Genomic DNA, 18,298 nt, shown 5'->3' on the forward strand with positions numbered 1-18,298 from the left:
CATACCTCTCTTAAATGTTACTCTACAATTCAACTCAATGTTACACAATGACACTATTTATTTTTAACTTTTTTTTTAGGTTCGGGGTACCTGTACAGTTTTGTTGTACAGGTAAATCGCATGTCACTGGAGTTTTGTGTACTCATTATTTCATCACCGAAGTAATAAGCCTAATACTACATGGGTAGTTTTTCAGTCCTCACTCTTCTCCCATTCTCCAGCCTCAAGTAAGCCCCAGTGTCTATTGTTCCCTTCTTTGTGTCCATGTGTACTCAATGTTTAGCTCTGACTTACAGGTAACAACATGTGGTATCTGGTTTTATGTCTGTGTGGTAGGATTGCTTAGGATAATGGCCTCTAGCTCCATCCGTGTTGCTGCAAAGGACATAATCTTGTTCTTTTTTATGGCTGTGTAGTAATCCATGGTATACATGTACCATATTTTCTTTACCTAGTCTACTGCTGATGGACATTGAAGTGATCCCATGTGTTTGCTATTGTAAATGGTGCTGCAATGAACAAATGTATGCTTGTGTCTTTAGGGTAGAATGATTTATATTCCTTTGGGTATTTACCCAATAATGAGATTGCTGAGTTTAGTGGTAATTTATTTTAAATTCCTGGAGAAATCAATAAACTACTTTCCACAATGGCTAAACAAATTTAATCTCACCAGCATCTGTTATTTTTTAACTTTTTAGTAACAGTCATTCTGACTGGTGTCAGATGGTTTCTTATTGTAGCTCTGATTTGTATTTCTCTAATGATTAGCAATGTTGCACATTTTTCCATATGCTTGTTGGCTGCATTTATGTCTTCCTTTGAAAAGTGTCTGTCCATGTCCTTTGCCCACCATTTTCTCTCACCTGCATGTTTCCCTGACTCCATTGTTGACTTCTTAGATCTATCGTCCACACTGCAACCAGAAAGTTATCTTTCTAATATGCAACACTCATCTTGGTACTCTTTGGTTGCTTTAAACCTTTCAGTGACTCCTATTCCCTTCTTTATAAAGTCTGCATTTCTTGCACGGCCAGGAAGGAGACACCTATTCGTAATCTCTGTACCGTCTATGCCACTCTCCACATACCCCATCCCACTAAACACACACCATTGTTCAATCCAATTACTTGGGGGAAGAAACTCTAGCCTCTTGACTTTTAAGTCCTACTTCACCTTTGTCAAAAGTCTTCTCAGGCTGGACTTCTTCTGCCTTAGGGTAGAGTTGGTCTGTTGCTTTATACAGATCTCAAAGCCCTTGGTAAATATAGGAGCTGGTCTCCAAAGATGCACCCCCCATCCCCGACCACCACAACAAAGAACTATGCCTGTCAGTATTTGTGCTCTTTTATAGCCCCACCCCTTGAATCTGAGCAGGATTGGGACTCACTGGTAACAAACAGAATGCAGTGGAAGTGAAACAGTGTGGTTTCACAGGTTTACTAAGAAAAAGCCTTGCAGCTTCCAACCTTGTCTCTTGGAAGGTTTAATTCAAGGGAAGCCAGTCACCAGAAATATTTATCTACATGAGACTGTCATACTATAAGGAATTTTAAGCTAGCCATGTGGAGAATCCATGTGAAGAAAGAGATATCTATCAGACTATCCAACGATGGTTCCATTCATCCCAGAAACTAGATGTGTAAGTAAAGAAAGTCTCAGATGATCTTAGTCTCAACCACCATTGGACTACAAAAACACAAGAGAACCCAAGCTGAGTCCAATACCTCAAGAATCATAAGAGATAATAAAACTACTGTTTTAAGACACTAAGTTTAGGGTAATTACTATTCAGTCATAAATCACCATAAATATTCCTGATTGGTATATAGACTACTGCATAATAATTATTTGCCTTTCTATTTTCCCAGCTAGGTCATCTAGGATTAAGGATGTCCAGAGATAAGTTTATATCTGTGTCTCATAACACAGTATATTGACAAGAATATAAATTCAGGAAGTGTTTAATAAATAAACCAATGGATGGGGAAAGACTGGGATTTTGAGGAGGATGACTCCTTTGTACCCTGCGCCATCTTCAATGAGTCCACCATTATTACTTCCACAAAAGTTTAGTTTTACAAGCATTTACTGGATGACTATAGTGCTATCTGTGAGGCCCTATACATGAGCTTTGGAGTCAGATAAACCTGAATTCAGATCTCAGCTTCGTCACTTACAAATAACGTAAACTTAGACATTTGATTTAAACTCTTACTTGCTCATTTACAAACCTTGGATGGTGAAATGCCTAACTTCTTGAAATTGTGGTGAAGACTGCATGATATGATTTTTAATGTTCACAGTATTTGACTCAATGTTTTTCATGAATGTGTGTTAATTTAATTGACAGCATGTGTAAAATACTTAGTCCAGTCATTAGTAAAAGAACAAATGAAATGGCCAATGCACTTAGTATAGTCTAATTAAGCATGTTCTTTCCTTTATTCTGTTCCCTTCCCATAAAGTCAACGGGGCAGCTTAAACTAAGACTAAAAGATCCACAGTACAATTAAAAAATGGTGGTGGCCAGGTTTAGTTTTGCGTAGTTATTACATGCCCAGAATTGGCATCAGTAACAATGAATCCATGTCCATACCTGTAGTCAGTACCAAATTTCAGATTCTGAACCAAACTTTTCTAAGAAATGAGCATCCCCACAAGTAACAAATTCTCCCTCCAGCATTCTCCCGCTTCATTCTTCCAAGAAACATTGAGAAGACTGTGTTCCAGCCACCACTTCATCGAGTTTTGTCATTTGTTTCTCTTCTTTAGTAAAGAAAATTATTGCAAAAGAAGGGCTTTTGGCCATTTCTTCAAAAAGAGAACCTTTTCAGGATGACATTTATGTGTCGTGGGATGTTTATCAGCAAAGAACATTTCTGCCTAAAGCAGAGAATGATTCTGTGAAGTAAAATTACAGGTGATCTATTACTCATGCCAAACAGGAAGGGCAAAATGTCAACATTTATATCCAGAGGATTGGGATTCCTATAACATATTCTTCCCACGGTGCACTTAGTGTGAAGGGCTGCTTCTACAAGCTATTTCCGGGGCACTTTACCTGGAGTAACACAAATATCTGAACACCATAAATAGGGAGAAAATAACAGGGACTTTGATTTCGCCAAAGAAATGTACTCATTATCATCAAGGAGAGGAACATTGGACTGATTTAACATATATAAATTGGCTGAAGACCTGTCTAGTGGCAAATATATCCTCTTCTCTCCATCAGTCTGTGACTGTAGGTTTTTAAAAATCCATTTCCACAGTGCTGCCTAATAATAAATATAAAATAGTTAAGGTAAATCTTCTTTCCCAGCAAACAGAAAAACTTGTCTCCTACTTTGGGTGCCATAGTTTGTCCATATAACTTGTTCTTTCCCAATATTGAGCCTAGCACATGCATTAGAACTTTTATGTGAGTGTACCAAACAATTGCCCTCAAGAAGACGAAATGCAGCACCGAAATACCTCACAGGCTCAAAATTCAGAAGGCCTTAACAACATGTATTTTTTCTCTTCAACCAGCTGTCCTTAGGCTTGAGAAAGATGTCCGCTTTCTTGAACAAGTTCTATATGAGGTGTCCTCCTCATATTCTTGCCATTACTTATCCTTTAAGTAACATCCTTTAAGAATCAACTCAGCAGTGTTCTCTGCAAGAATTCCTCTTGACACCCCAATTTTGGTTACAGATACCATTGTGTGTCCCTATCCCTCTGTGCTTACTTTTGTCACACTGCTATAATTCTTCACATGTCTTTTTCTTTGAAGAGATGCAGATTCCTGCACAGTAAGGCTGTGTTGCATTTATCTCTATAAACCTAGCAACTAGTACTGGGCCTGGAATGTAGTTGGAGCTCTGTAATGCAGAAGCAAGGTGGATGGGAATAATCAAATCATATACCCCTCCCAGAAGGGTCCTTGGGGAAGATATTGACCAAGATTCTAATTTTGTGGATATAGTTATGAAACCTAAAGTAGACTGAGGGAGTTGCCCTAGATCATACAGCATGTTGGTTTTAGAGAGGGAACCAAATTCAGTCTTCCTAAATCCTAGTCCAGGACTCCCTTATTGAAATTAAATCAATAATATGTATTAAGTATGAGGAATTCCACAAGGAATTTATATTTCAAGTACAAAAAGAACTATGTGATACATGAAACATGGATGAATGCAAAATGAGCTCTTGCATATATACAAATAAAATGGTATGGGAGAACGGGAGAATGGGGATAATGTGAAATTAATTCCAGGGAAACTGAATCAGATTCTTGGTGTTTTGAGTTACATCACTTTGAGTCACATCACTTTGTCCCCTCTCTCATTTCAGCTTCAACTCTGTTCAGCCATGCAACCTCACTCTCATGCTAACAAGCACCTCACCTTTTTTTTTTTTTTTTTTTTTTTTTGAGACGGAGCCTCGCTCTGTTGCCCAGGCTGGAGTGCAGTGGCGCGATCTCGGCTCACTGCAAGCTCTGCCTCCAGAGTTCACGCCATTCTCCTGCCTCAGCCTCCCAAGTAGCTGGGACTACAGGCGCCCACCACCACGCCCGGCTAATTTTTTTGCCTTTTTTAGTAGAGACGGGGTTTCACTGTGTTAGCCAGGATGGTCTCGATCTCCTGACCTCGTGATCCGGCCGCCTCGGCCTCCCAAAGCCCGGCCGCATCTCACCTTTAACAAGCACTTTACATTTTCCTCTTCAGGACCTGCTCCAGTGTTGGGGCACCCAGCGTTTATGCAAGCCCTGCGGAAAAGAGTTTACAGCCTCTAGGAGCAATACTCAACAAACGGATAACAGAAGTCAGTGGATAAATATCCCGGCCGCCTATCCTTCAGATGTCCAGGAATACTAGAAGGCATTCTATGCATCTCTAGAAATGGAGGTCCTGGTGAAAGTGAATCATGTTGCCCACATCAGTGACCTTGAGAACACATGCTTTTATTGGATTTTCCTCTTTCTCTGTCTCACCCTATGCCCTCACATCTGCTTCTTAGATAACTTCCCAAAAAAGCTGCCTGTAGAGCCTTGTCCTAGGCTCTGCTTTAGGGGAAAACAAAGTTAAAACAGAGCAATGGAGATTCAGGATTGCTTTGTAAGTTTCATGGGCCCTGAAACTTTGACTTTCATGGGCCCCTTCTTCCATTGAAACAAACTAGCTGAAATACAACTAAAAATTATATTTTACCACTAACATTGATATAAAGATGTATAATCCATGGTGGATCTATTACTAGGTATTTATTATTATATTTATCTTTTCCTTCTGATTTTAAAAGCATTTAAAATTTTAATGTTTTCACGGACACTTGATCCTATACTTACTGTGCCTAATGGATAAGTCTGCCCTAAAGAGGTGAAAATACAAGGGAATGATATCACAGATAAAATATTACTGGAGTGCCACTTGAGAGGGGCTTCAATATGGCTGACTAGAAGACATCTGGCACTTACCTCCTCTACAAAGAAATAAAATAGCAATTAGATAATGTCACTTTAATACAGCACCTAAGAGAGAACACTGGAATTCAACAGAGAAGTGAGGAAATACCTGAGGCACAGAAGCAGAGGGAAGTGAGGCACCAGGTTGGCCAAGATTGGCTGGGAGCCTGGAAAGCCTCCCCAGTATGGGAAAAAAGAAAGTGACAGATCCTCAGCAATCCATATGTTTACCATGAACTCTTGTAACCCTAGCCACAGGAGAACTCCTTGATCTTCACGGGCCCTAAGACGAACATAGGAAGCAGCCTGGAGACTATCTGATGGCTTTACTCTACAGAGGGAGCCTATGCTGGATCCCAAACACCCACTGTGGTAAGTGCCAGATGCCTTCTAGTGAGCCATATTGAAGATCCTCCCAGGTGGCACTCCAATAATATTTTATCCATGAGATTATTCCCTTGCTACACTAAGCAGATGCAGCACGGTGCCATTTTGAGAGTCCAACACCCACCATACTGCATCCTTCCCTGGGACACAAAAAGCCCTTGCATTGCTATATTCCTGGAGCCTCACTAACATCCTCTCACATTCACCTGGAGGGCTGCATTAGCACAATGCTGGTGGCACCCTGTGGAGTAGTAGGGTCCCCAGAATTCTAGCACAAACTGAGTCTTACACCTTGGAGAGGCTGCCCCCAGGACAAAAGGTACCAAAGTGCACATTCCCTAGAGCCTGAGAACCACTTGGGGGTTGCATAAACAGCAACCCTCAGCCTCAGCAGCAGGACTGCCACACACAAGCCTGAAAAACAGGCTGTGCAAGTGCCCACAGCACCCACTGCTGAGGTGGCTATGGGCCAAAGAAGCAGGGCCACTGTTCACTTGAATGCCCCCTGAGGACTGGCTTTTTCCATGGCTGCCACTGCTGTTGCCATAGCCACTGGCCCCAGGGGCTGAAGTTTACACTCCCCAGAACCTGAGAACTGCCTGCCTATGACTGCAGCCAAGACATCTCCACATCTCCCCACTGGCAGTAGAGCTGCAGCACACTTGCTCATGCCCCTGTCTTTTCAGGCTTTCCCTACCTCAACTGCTGCAACTGTTGCAGGCACCCAAGCACTCCACCAGGGGGTCTAGGGATCACTCTACACTGATCACCACAGCCAGCACCTGAGCACACCATCCAGGGGGCCTGAGGACAGGCCCACCCAGCTGGACACTACCTCCTGAGTGACTAAGCACAACATCCAGGAGTCTGGGAATTGCCTCACCCCGTACTCCACTGCTAACATCTATACACTCCTCCTGAGGGCCTGAGGATGAACCCACATAGCCTGTCACTACCACCAAAGCAAGCACCTACCAGAATATGCCATAATAGAGCCCGAAAACTGGCCTGCCAAGCCCATTGCAGCTACCATTAACACCAACATGTGATGCTTCAAAGAGTTGTCCCACCACCTCTACTGCGGCTATGCACACCATCCAGGGAACTAAAGACCTGCCCACCTGCTGAGTCCAACCATGCCCCTGCCAGGACCTAAGCAAGCCAAGAATCAACCCATTTGGAGTCACTGACACCCAAGGTCTCAAAAACAGGAGAGATTGACCCATGCTTCCACCACTGGGGCCTGAGGACTGGCCAGCAAAACCTCACCACAGCTTCCACGAACAACCACAGCCTACAACACAAAGGAAATCACAGACACAACTGACACTGTTTACAGTCCAACAAATCATACAGAGAATAAACTACGGCACACATCACAAATCAAAGCTAAAGTGTTCCACCAAACCAAAACTATAGATACATCTTCATGAAAAAATCTTCCACAAAAAGAACTAATCCAAAAAAATGGGAGAGGCGACTGTTATACTAGATGTCCAGGCATCAATGTAAGGACACAGACACACATACACACAGTCATATACACAAAAAAATAAGAAAATATGACACATCTAAAGGAATACATAATTTTGCAGCAATAGATTCCAATGAAACAGAAATTTATGAGATGCCAGAAAAAGGATTCAAAATAATGATATTAAAGAAGCTCAGTGAGATGCAATAGAGCACAGATAAACAATACAAAGACACCAGAAAAATAATTTAGGATATGAGTGAGAAATTCAGCAGAGAGAGATATATAAAAAAGAACCAAGCAGAAATCCTGGAACTGAAGGATTCAATGAATGAAGTAAAAATATTATCAGGGACTTCAACAATAGACCAGAACAAGCAGAAGAAGGACTCTTAGAACTTGAAGACAGGTCTTTTGAAATAAACCAGTCACACAAAAATAAAGAAAAAAACAATTAACAAATCCTATGTGACATATAAGACACCATAAAGTGATGGAAAATATAAATTTTGGATGTTCCAATAGGTGAAGGCATGAAAGGCATAGAAAATCTATTTAATGAACTGATCACTGAAAACTTCCCAAGTCTAGGAGGATATTCAGACATCCAGATACAGGCAGTTCAGTGGTCCCTAAGTAGAAACAGCCCAGAACGTTCTTCTTCGCTGCATATTAGAATCAAGTTGTCAAAAGTAAAAGACAAAGAGATTATTCTGAAAAACAGCAAGAGAAAAGCATCTCATCACATACAAGGAAAACACCATCAGACTAACAGCAGATTTCTCAGCAGAAACCTTACAGGATAATACATTCAAAATGTTAAAAAGAAAGAACTGTCAGTCAAGAATACTATGCCCAGCAAAGTTATCTTTTATAAATGAAGGAGAAATAGTCTTCTGAGACAAATAAAAACTGAGGATATTTATCACCACTAAATCAGCCCTCCAAAAATTTATTAGGAAAATCCTACACCTGGAAGTGATAGGATGGTATCTACTATCATTAAAACACATGAAAGTATAGGACTCACTGGTAGAGTTAACACACAAATAAGGAAGAGAGAAAGAACTTAAATGTTAACACTACATAAAATCAACAAACTGCAAAAATAAACAACAACAGAGAAAGAAAGCGAAAAGAATATATAAAACAACCAGAAAATAATTAACAAAATGACAGGAATAAGCCCTCATATGTCAACAATAACCTTAAATGTAAATGAATTAAATGTTTCACTTAAAAGAGATAGACTAGTTGAATGGATTTAAAAAATATGACTCTACTATATGCTTCCTACAAGAAACTCACTTCAACTGTGAAGGCCCATAGACTGAAAGTAAAGGGATGGAAAAGACACTCCACACAAACAGAAATCAAAAGTGAGTGGGAGTAGCTGTACTTACATCAGATAAAACAGATTCCAAATCAAAAATAGTAAAAAGAGACAAAGATGGTCATTATGTGATGATAAAGAAATAAATTCAGCAAGAGAATATAATAATTTTAAATACATAAGCACCCAACACAGGAGCACCAAGATATATGCAGCAAATATTACTAGATCTAAATGGAGAGATAGACTGCAATACAGTAACAGTTGAGGACATCAATACCCCATCCTCAACATTAGAGCATCTAGACCAAAAATCAATAAAGAAACATTAGATTTAAATTGCACTTTAGACTGACTGGAACTATGAACATATACATAACATTTTATCCAGTAACTGCAGAATGCTTGTTCTGTTCAACCTCACATGAAACATTCTCCAGGAAAGACCATATGTTAGATAACAAAACAAGCCTCAACCAATTTTTTTAAAAATTGACACTATATCAAGTATTTTCTCAGATCACAATGGAATAAAACTATAAATCAATAACAAGATTAATTTTCAAAACTGTACAAATAACATGCTCCTGAAGGACAAGCAGGTCAATGAAGAAATTAAGAAAAAAATCAAAAAAAATCTTAAAACAAATGAAAATGGAAAAATGGCATACTAAAACCTATGGGATACTGCTAAAACAGTCCTAAGAATAAAGTTTGCAGAAATAAATGCCTATATCAAAAAAGTAAAGATTTCAAATAAACAACTTAATGATGCAACTTCAGGAACTAGAAAGGCAAGAACAAACCACAAAAATTAGTAGAAGAAAAGAAATAATAAGGATCAGAGCAGAATGAAACATAGAGACTAAAAACACACAAAGGATCAATGAAACAAAAAGTTGGTTTTTTGAAAAGATAAACAAAATCAATAAACCAGTAGGTAGACTATGCAGGAAAAAAGCAGAGAACGCCAAAATAAAATCAAAAATGAAAAAGTAGATATAACTGATTCCACAAAAATACAAAAAATTATCAGAGAGTATTATTGACAACTATATGCTAACAAATTGAAAAGCCTAGAGGAAATTGATAAATTTGTAGACATTTACAACTTACCAAAATTGAATCAGAAAGAAACAGAAAATCTGGACAGACCAATAATGAGTAACAAGATTGAATAATAATGAAAATACTTTCAAACAAAAAGCCCAGGACTGATTATTTTATTGCCCAATTCTACCAAACTTATAAAGAAAAACTGGTACTAATTCTCCTCAAATTATTTACAGAAATTGAAAACTATAGACCAATATCTCTGATAAATATGGATGCAAAAGTTCTCAACAAAATACTAGCAAACTGAATTCAACAAGACATCCAAAAGTTAATATGCCATGATCAGATGGGATTTATACCAGATTGCAAGGATGGTTCAACATATGCAAATCAATAAACATGATACATCACATCAACAGAATTAAGACTGAAAGCCATATGATCATCTCAATAGTTGCAGAATAAACATTTGATAAAAACTAAAAATGTTTCATGATAAACCCTATTACAACCAGAGCAATCAGGCAAGAGAAAAAAATAAAAGGCATACAAATTAGAAAGAGGAAGTCAAATTATCCCTCTTTGTAGACAACATGATCATATATTTAGAAAATCCTAAGCACTCCAGCAAATAACTTTTAGTACTGATAAGCAAATTCAGTAATGTTGCAGGATACAAAATCAAAATACACAAGTTGGTATTGTTTCTATACACCATTAATGAACTAGCTAAAAGAAATCAAGAAGACAATCCCATTTACAACAGCTACCAAAAAAAAAAAAAAAAAAAAAAACCTAGGATTAAATTTAACCATGGAGGTGAAAGACCTCTATAAAGAAACCTAAAAAATACTGACAGAAATTGAAGAGGAAACAAAAAGACATCCCATGCTCATGGATAAGAAGAATTAACACTGTTACAATGGCCACATGACCCAAAGCAATCTACATATCTAACACAACCCCATCAAACTACTAATGACATTTTCACAGAAATAGAAAAAAATCTTAAAATATATATAGATTTTTTATATATATAGCCAAAAAGGAGTTCAAAAAACCAAAGCAATCTTGAGGGAAAAAGTAGAAGCATCACACTACCTGATTTCAAAATATTTCTGAAAGTGACATTTTGGGTATTAACAAGTATCACAAGGGTATTAACCAAAACAGCATGATCTTGGTATAAAAATAGACATATGGATCAATGAAACGGAATAGAAAACCCAGAAATAAATCCACATATTCACAGCCAACTGATTTTCAACAAAGTTCTCAAGAACATACATTGGGAAAGGGACACCCTCTTCAACAAGTGGTGCTGGAAAACCTGGACATTCATATGCAGAATAATGAGACTAGACTTCTATCTCTCATCTCATAAGAAATTCAGCTCAAAATAGTTTAAAGACATAAATGTAAGACCCAAAACTATAAAACTACTAGAAGAAAACCTAGAGTAAACATTACGGGACATTGGTTTAGGCACATATTTTATGATTAAGACCTCAAAAGCACAGAATACAAAAACAAAAATTTATAAATGGGTCTATATTAAACTAAAAAGCTTCTGCACAGCAAAGGAAACAATCAACAGAGTGAAGAGACAATCTTTTGAAAGAAGAAAATATTTGCAAACTATTCATTCAAGAAGGGATTAATATCTGGAATATACAAAATACTCAATAGCAAAAATAACTAATAATCCCACAAAAGTAGGACATAAATACACATTTCTCAAAAGAGGACATAAAAATGGCCAAAAGATCTATGAAACAATGCTCAATTCACTAATCATCCAGGAAATGTAACTGAAAACCACAATGAGATATCATTTTACTCTGGTCACAATGGCTATTATTAAAAAGACAAAAAAAAATAACAGATGCTGGTGAGTATATAGATAAAACACAACTCCTTATTAAGTTTTTATTTCAATAGCTTTTGGGATACAAGTGGGTTTTTGTTAGATGACAAATTGTATAGTAGTGAATTCTGAGATTTTAGTGCACTCATCACCTGAGTAGTGTACATTGAACCTAATGTGTAGTTTGGTTGTTGTTGTTGTTGTTGTTGTTGTTGTTGTTGTTGTTTTGTTGTTGTTTTATCCCTAGTCTGCCTCCCACATTCCCAATTTGGAGTCTCTAAAGTTTATTATATCACTCTGTATGCCTTTGCTTACTCATAGCTTAGCTCTCACTTATAAGTGAGAACACATGGTTTTTGGGTTTCCACTCCTGTGTTACTTCACTTAGAGTAACAGCCTCCAGCTCCATCCAAGTTACTGCAAAAGACATTATTTCATTCCTTTTAATGGCTGAGTAATATTCCATGCTGTCTATACACCACATTTTCTTTATCCACTCATTAGTCGATGGGCACTTATGTTGGTTTCACATCTTTGCAATTGTGAATTGGGCTGCTATAAACTTACATGTGCAAGTATCTTTTTCATATAATGACTTCTTTTTATTTGGGTAGATACCCAGCAGTGAGATTGCTGGATTGAATGGTAGATCTACATTTAGCTCTTTAAGGAATCTCCATACTGTAGAAAATGTAACTCTTATACACTGTTGGTGTGAATGTAAATTAGTATAGCCATTCTGGAAAACAGTGTAGACATTTCTCAGATACACTAATAATAGAAATACCAGAAAATCCAGTAATCCTTCTACCAGGTATTTATCCAAAGGAAAGGAAATCAGTATATTAAAGGGATACTTGCACCTTCAAATTTATTGCAGCACTGTTCACAATAGTAAAATTATGAAATCAATCCAAGTGTCCACCGTTGGATGAATGAATAAAGAAAATGTAGTACATATACACAGTAGAATACTCTTTGGCCATAAAAGAAAAGATGAAATCCTGTCATTTGCAGCAACATAGATGAAACTGGAGGTCATTATGTTAAGTGAAATAAGTTAGGCACAAAAAGACAAATATTGCATGTTCTCACTCATATGTGGGAACTAGAAGAGTTGCCGTCATGGAGGTAGATGTTAGAACGATAGTTATCCAATATTGGGAAGGGTGTCTTTGGAGATTTGGGAGTGGGAGCATGAAGAAAGACTGGTTAATGGGTACAAACATACAGTTAAATAGAAGAAATAAGTTCCAATGTTTGATAGCAGAGTGGGGTGACTATAATTTTAAAAATATATATTTCAAAACTGCTAGAAGAGAGGACTTGAAATGATCCCAACACATAGGAAGGATAAATAGTCAAGATGATTACTCTAAATACCCTGACTTGATCATTACATATTCAATGTATGTAGCAAAATACATCTATACTATAAAAAGGTACAAATATTATATATCAATAAATTTGTTTTATGTTATTAGAGCTAAGCCTTAAAGAATGAGCTTAATTTGAACAGACATGAACAAAGTTCCTATAATTTCAACTCAGATTATTTATTTTTTAATATTCATTTTATTACACAAGTAAATCATGTTTATTACAAGGAATGTGAACAATACAGAAATATTGAGATAAAAATAATGTTTTTTTCAATTTAATCAACCAGAATGAACTCAACATGAACACATTTCCAGCGGGTGTTCAGTTTTTGTTTTGGTTTGTTTTGGTTTTTGCATCATATGCATTAGTAAGATATGTACTCACACAATTTTGCCTCCATGCCCTGGAGATATTTTTATTTCTTTCCTTTTTATTTCCTGGCATCTATTACTGATAACAAGAGTCTGCCTTTTGTCTGACAGTGACTTTTTAAAATAATCTGTCTCTTCTGCCTGATAACTTTTAGAACATTCTCATGATACATGAATGTTGTAGTTTCATTACTGTGTGTCTAGGGTGAAATTTCAAATTCTGCCATTCTTCAACTTCTCTTTCTTAGCCCTCAACTCTTTTTCTGTCTCTGCTGTATTCTGGATGATTTCCTCTGATAATCTTTCCATTTTACTTATTCACTTCTTAATCCTGTGTAGTCTACTGATTAAAGTGTCCTTAAAGTTTCCTCTATACCCATACCAATATTTTTCTTTTCTGAAACTAGCTCTTTTTCCCCAAGTTTTTCTATCCTCTTCCATTATGTCCGATTTTATGGATTCTATCCTTCTTTAAACTTTGAATATTTTCAACACACTTATATTAGAGTACTTTTTCAGCTGATTTTATTACTTCTACTTTCTTAGGCATGAATGCTTTATTTGTTGCACCTGCTAACTTACCTTTCACAGTGGTGTTTTTCAGTGTTTTGTGATATTTTCTCTCAGCTTATCTTCAACTGGAATTTTCTTCAGTGAGCCCTGGGTTATGGAGCCCTCCTTGGGGGGATGTTTCCTAAAGGCTTTCAGCTGAGGCCATGTGCGTTCACCGGTTCTAGACTTTCTCATTTAGTCCTCAGCTCAGGTTTCCTTTGCCACAGGGCAATTCTGCTCAGGGCATGGTCTCGCTGACAAATCCGATCCCACCCTAGAAAAGAGTAGGCAGCAAATTTTCTGCCAGGACTGCACAGTCCACCATTCTGACCAATATATTTGCATGTATTTAAATTTTCCATCCTGCCTTTTATCCCTTAATGTTTACAACATGAGTATTTAAATAACGGTCCTTTTACCTGGAGCCTCTGGAACTTTAGGACATAAAAATAGGATCAGCTAAAGTTGTTTGAAAATCTTGTGTTTTTGCATTTTTCCTGAGGCAAGAGTCCAGAGCTTTCATCACATTCACAAAGAGATCTAAGACCGAAGAAAGCTTGAAAATAACTATTTTAAACAGCCTTGAATATCTTCTAAATTCATTTTAGCCCCTGGTATTATATCAAGAGCTACAGATCTAAGTTTTGAAAAATTCCTTCCACATCTCTTCTAGTGTAGGTCAGAGCTGAGAGAAAAATGTTCCAGCTGGTGTGGGTGGTACCAGCACATGCTTCTCTGAGAAGATTTCTTTATTGGAATTCATGCAAATATATTTTGGGTTTGAGGGAGCTGGGAGAGAGAAGGATGTCTAGACAGTCAGCCCAAGCAGTGTGGATGCCTTAACCAAGCAATAGCCAACCAGAACCCTCCCCTTCTCTATACCCTTCATCCTATACCCCTAACCTCATGAAACCTGAGAGTACAAAAATATTATCAAATAAATGTAATATGTATATATTATATATGTGTGTGTGTATATATATATCAGCACATACAATAACATCACAAAAAATAATTTCAAGACAAAAAGTATGACTAGAAAGGAAGTCACTGTCTAATAATAAAAGACCCAATTTGCCAAGTAGAAATAACATTTTCAAACTTAATGAACCAAAAAAATTACCTCACCAAAAAAAAAAAAAAAAAAAAAAAAAAAAAAAAAAAAAAAAAAAAAAACTCGACAGCACTACAAGAACAATCTGGCAAATCCATCATCATAAAAAGAGGTTTTGACAATTGAACACTGATAAGTGGCATCTATAATTGTGCCTTCACAAATAGTATCTGACCACAGTACTGATCACAAATGGAAGTTCAGTGAAGGGAAATTTCCCAGAGTCACACACAGCCAGCAGGTGGCCAAACTTTGATTCAAATCCAGGCTCACCTGACTCCAAAGTCAAAGCACTTTCCAGTAGAGCTTGCTAGCAAGAACTAGAAAAGGGATTGCAAAAGAGATATTATACTTTAATGTACATAATTCACTAGGTTGACTATTTTTCCTCTCCTCAGCAGCAGTTAGTTGCTATTTTTCCCCACCTGTTAATTACTCGGGTTTGTGTGGGGGCGGATTTGGCTTCCCGCGGCAGCCCAGGCAGGTTGTCACACTGTCAAGGATTCCTCCATTAACAAGCTGTCAGTGCGCTGCCAACAGCCGCCATTTGGTTTGTTCAGGGAGAGGGAGCTCTGGTGTGGAGACTTGGCTCTATCATTTAGAGGAATTAAAAAAAATAAGGCAAGAGGCAGATGTCTTCCAGTCTGTTCTTCCACAACAGATTCAGGGATATGGCGTGGGTTTGCACTGCGAGGAGGAGAGAATAAGGCTTTTAAAATAAGTGTCAAGAAATAAAAAGCTGAGCATAAAGGAATGAAGGGCGAGAATGATGCACTTGAAAATGCAGTCTTTCCTTTCTTCCAGACTTCCCATGGGACAAGTTTCTAAATAACACTAAAAGTGGACTTTTCAAACTCAAACTTTAAAAATGGTTCAAAAGCCACGGTTTCGATTTTTAAAGCGAAAGGTGCCATTTGCCTGCAACCTTTTCGAAGTCACCCTAATGAAATAGTGGGAAAATTTTCCAGTCCACGGAGGCACTTTCTGAAGCCTGTGTCCTTTCTGTTAATTAGCACAATTAACCTCTAAGCTGGCAAGCCCCCCCCCCTCCCCCGGCTCGCCACTAATAGGCCCATAGAAATGTCAGATTTTCAAAGGGCTTCAAATAAGTGAATGGCAAAGTCCAGCTTTTGAGCAACTACATTTAGAGCTGGGGGTCTCTAAGAAAATCTTTTTTCTGCACCTGCAGACTATACTCCTGACTCCTTACCTGCAACTTCCAGCACTTGTGCTCACTGAAATGCACTGGAATTCTCTCCAACCAATGAGATTTCACAACCAGCACAAAAAGCTTGTTTCCAAAAATTCTATCAAAGCTGCCTTTGTTGTAAAAGTGAGATTTCAGCACTTAGATTTCAGGAAATTAAGAAATACATCCACCTTTGCATTTCTATCCCCTTTTCAGTGCACTGCGAGAAATAACATTATTGTTCAGGCCCAATGAGTCAGTCAAAACTTAACATTAATTTGTGGTGAGGACTTCAGTTGGTTTAAGAAAAAGGAAAGGCAATTATCCTGGCCTATACCATCACTGAAGTATAAAAAAAAGGTCTCTCAGTAGCAGAGTGGGATGTATGTTTGCAGGTTATATAGACATCATGAGCAATGGGAAAGAGGGAAAAGACTTGAAGATCTCCAAGCAGCAGCAGTGATCCAGCAGGATTCATTCCAAACATCAAAGAGACTCCCCTCAAAAAGAACTTGAAAGGCAAACAAACAATTCAAGTTTTCCCCACATCTCAACTCTAGCTGTGTCCTATTTCACGCCCCCCGCCCCCAGCACCCCAATACCCAGGTTGTCTCCTTGGAAACTTCTCTGAATGTTCTCCTATGAGACTTTCAGTTCCAAGCAAAACAGAAAACAAAGTGTTAGGTTTCAATCATGCAGTAACCAAAGGTGGTTCCCCTTTAGTAGTGAGTGCTAAGAATCTTAGAAGCAACACTTTCAAAAATATTATTCCAGTGTCTTCTAATCTCAGCTATGTTATAGAACAGAGATTGGAAAACTAAAGCCTATGGGTCATATCTAGTCTGTTACCTAGCTGTGTAAATAAAGTTTAATGGAAACACAGTCATATTCATTTGTTTACATATTGTTTATGGCTGCTTTTGTGCTAATAGTTATAACAAAACTAATAGTTATAACAGCAAAACTAATAGTTATAACAAAGATTGTAGGGCCTACAAGCCTGAAATATGTACTACCCTTTACAGGAAAAACCTCTGGGTTCAAAACACGTGCAAATTCTGGATAAAATGTTCAAAATAAATTTTTAAAGAACAGGTAGGATGGCAAGAAAATTAGTCAAAAATGACCCCCACAAAAGAAGTCACAAAAGTGAGTGGGCACTTAAGATAGTGAATGACCTTGAAGATATAGGATCGTCATACAAAGGAACCTGCAATCAGTGACACCCACAAAACCTGGAACCCTAAAAAGTGACAACCTCACCAGGCAAACTAGCAAAGAACCTATCTCAAAAAAAGTGACAGTAAGGAAGTTTGCCTCATTTAGCCTTGTTTCTGAGTAAAGGGGAAGGAAATCTCCCCTGAGAATTTATAACCACTACCCAACCCTCAGGCAAAATTGGAGCTAAAATTCACACTGTCAATGTGGCATAAAAACATAACTTAAACTAATTGAGATTGGTAGTATCCCCATGGCTCAGCAAGAGCTAATGCAAGTCCTCTTTGGAGGAATGCACCTTACATACAAGCCTTAAGAAATTTCAACTTACAATGTTCAATAATTAGGAATATGAGCTCACAATCAGAATTACTTAACACATGAGAAAAATAAGCCACTTGGGGTCAGTAAACAACAAAATCAATTCTACCAATAACAGCAGCAATAATAATAAAAAGAGCTAACACTTGTATAGGTTACTCTGTAGTGTGCTAGATACTCGTCTTAAGAACTTTACATTTATGAAATCCTTCAAATCTTCAAAATAATCCAATGAGTAACAATTACTTTATCCTCATTTGCCAAATGAGGAAAGTAAAGCACAGCATCTTCAGATTTTAGAATGATTAGATTCACATAAAATCTAAAAAATATGTGTGTGATACACTTGAGGAAATAAATGTCATTAAAATCGTGTCTCAAAATGACCCAACATATTTGAAAGACTCAAAGAAAACTTGTAGAAATGAAAAATATAATAAATGAAAATAAAAACTCAAAAGGTAGCTTAAATCACATATAGACCCAGTTGAAGCATGAATTACTGAACTAGAAATAGTCCCAGAATGACCGAGAATTACTCAATTGGAAGATAGACGCCAAAAAACAAAACAAAATTTAAAAAA

The 18,298-nt window shown here is 37.5% G+C and overlaps 1 long non-coding RNA gene across 1 annotated transcript in view; it reads right to left on the minus strand.

The window, feature by feature from the left end:
- The window catches only part of LOC112424779 (uncharacterized), a 336,616-nt gene that overhangs the window by 276,381 nt on the left and 41,937 nt on the right, over nt 1-18,298 (minus strand). The gene's annotated exons all lie outside the window — the stretch shown is intronic.

The sequence above is a fragment of the Macaca nemestrina genome, chromosome 2 (genome assembly GCF_043159975.1).
Source record: "Macaca nemestrina isolate mMacNem1 chromosome 2, mMacNem.hap1, whole genome shotgun sequence".
Lineage (NCBI taxonomy): Eukaryota > Metazoa > Chordata > Mammalia > Primates > Cercopithecidae > Macaca > Macaca nemestrina.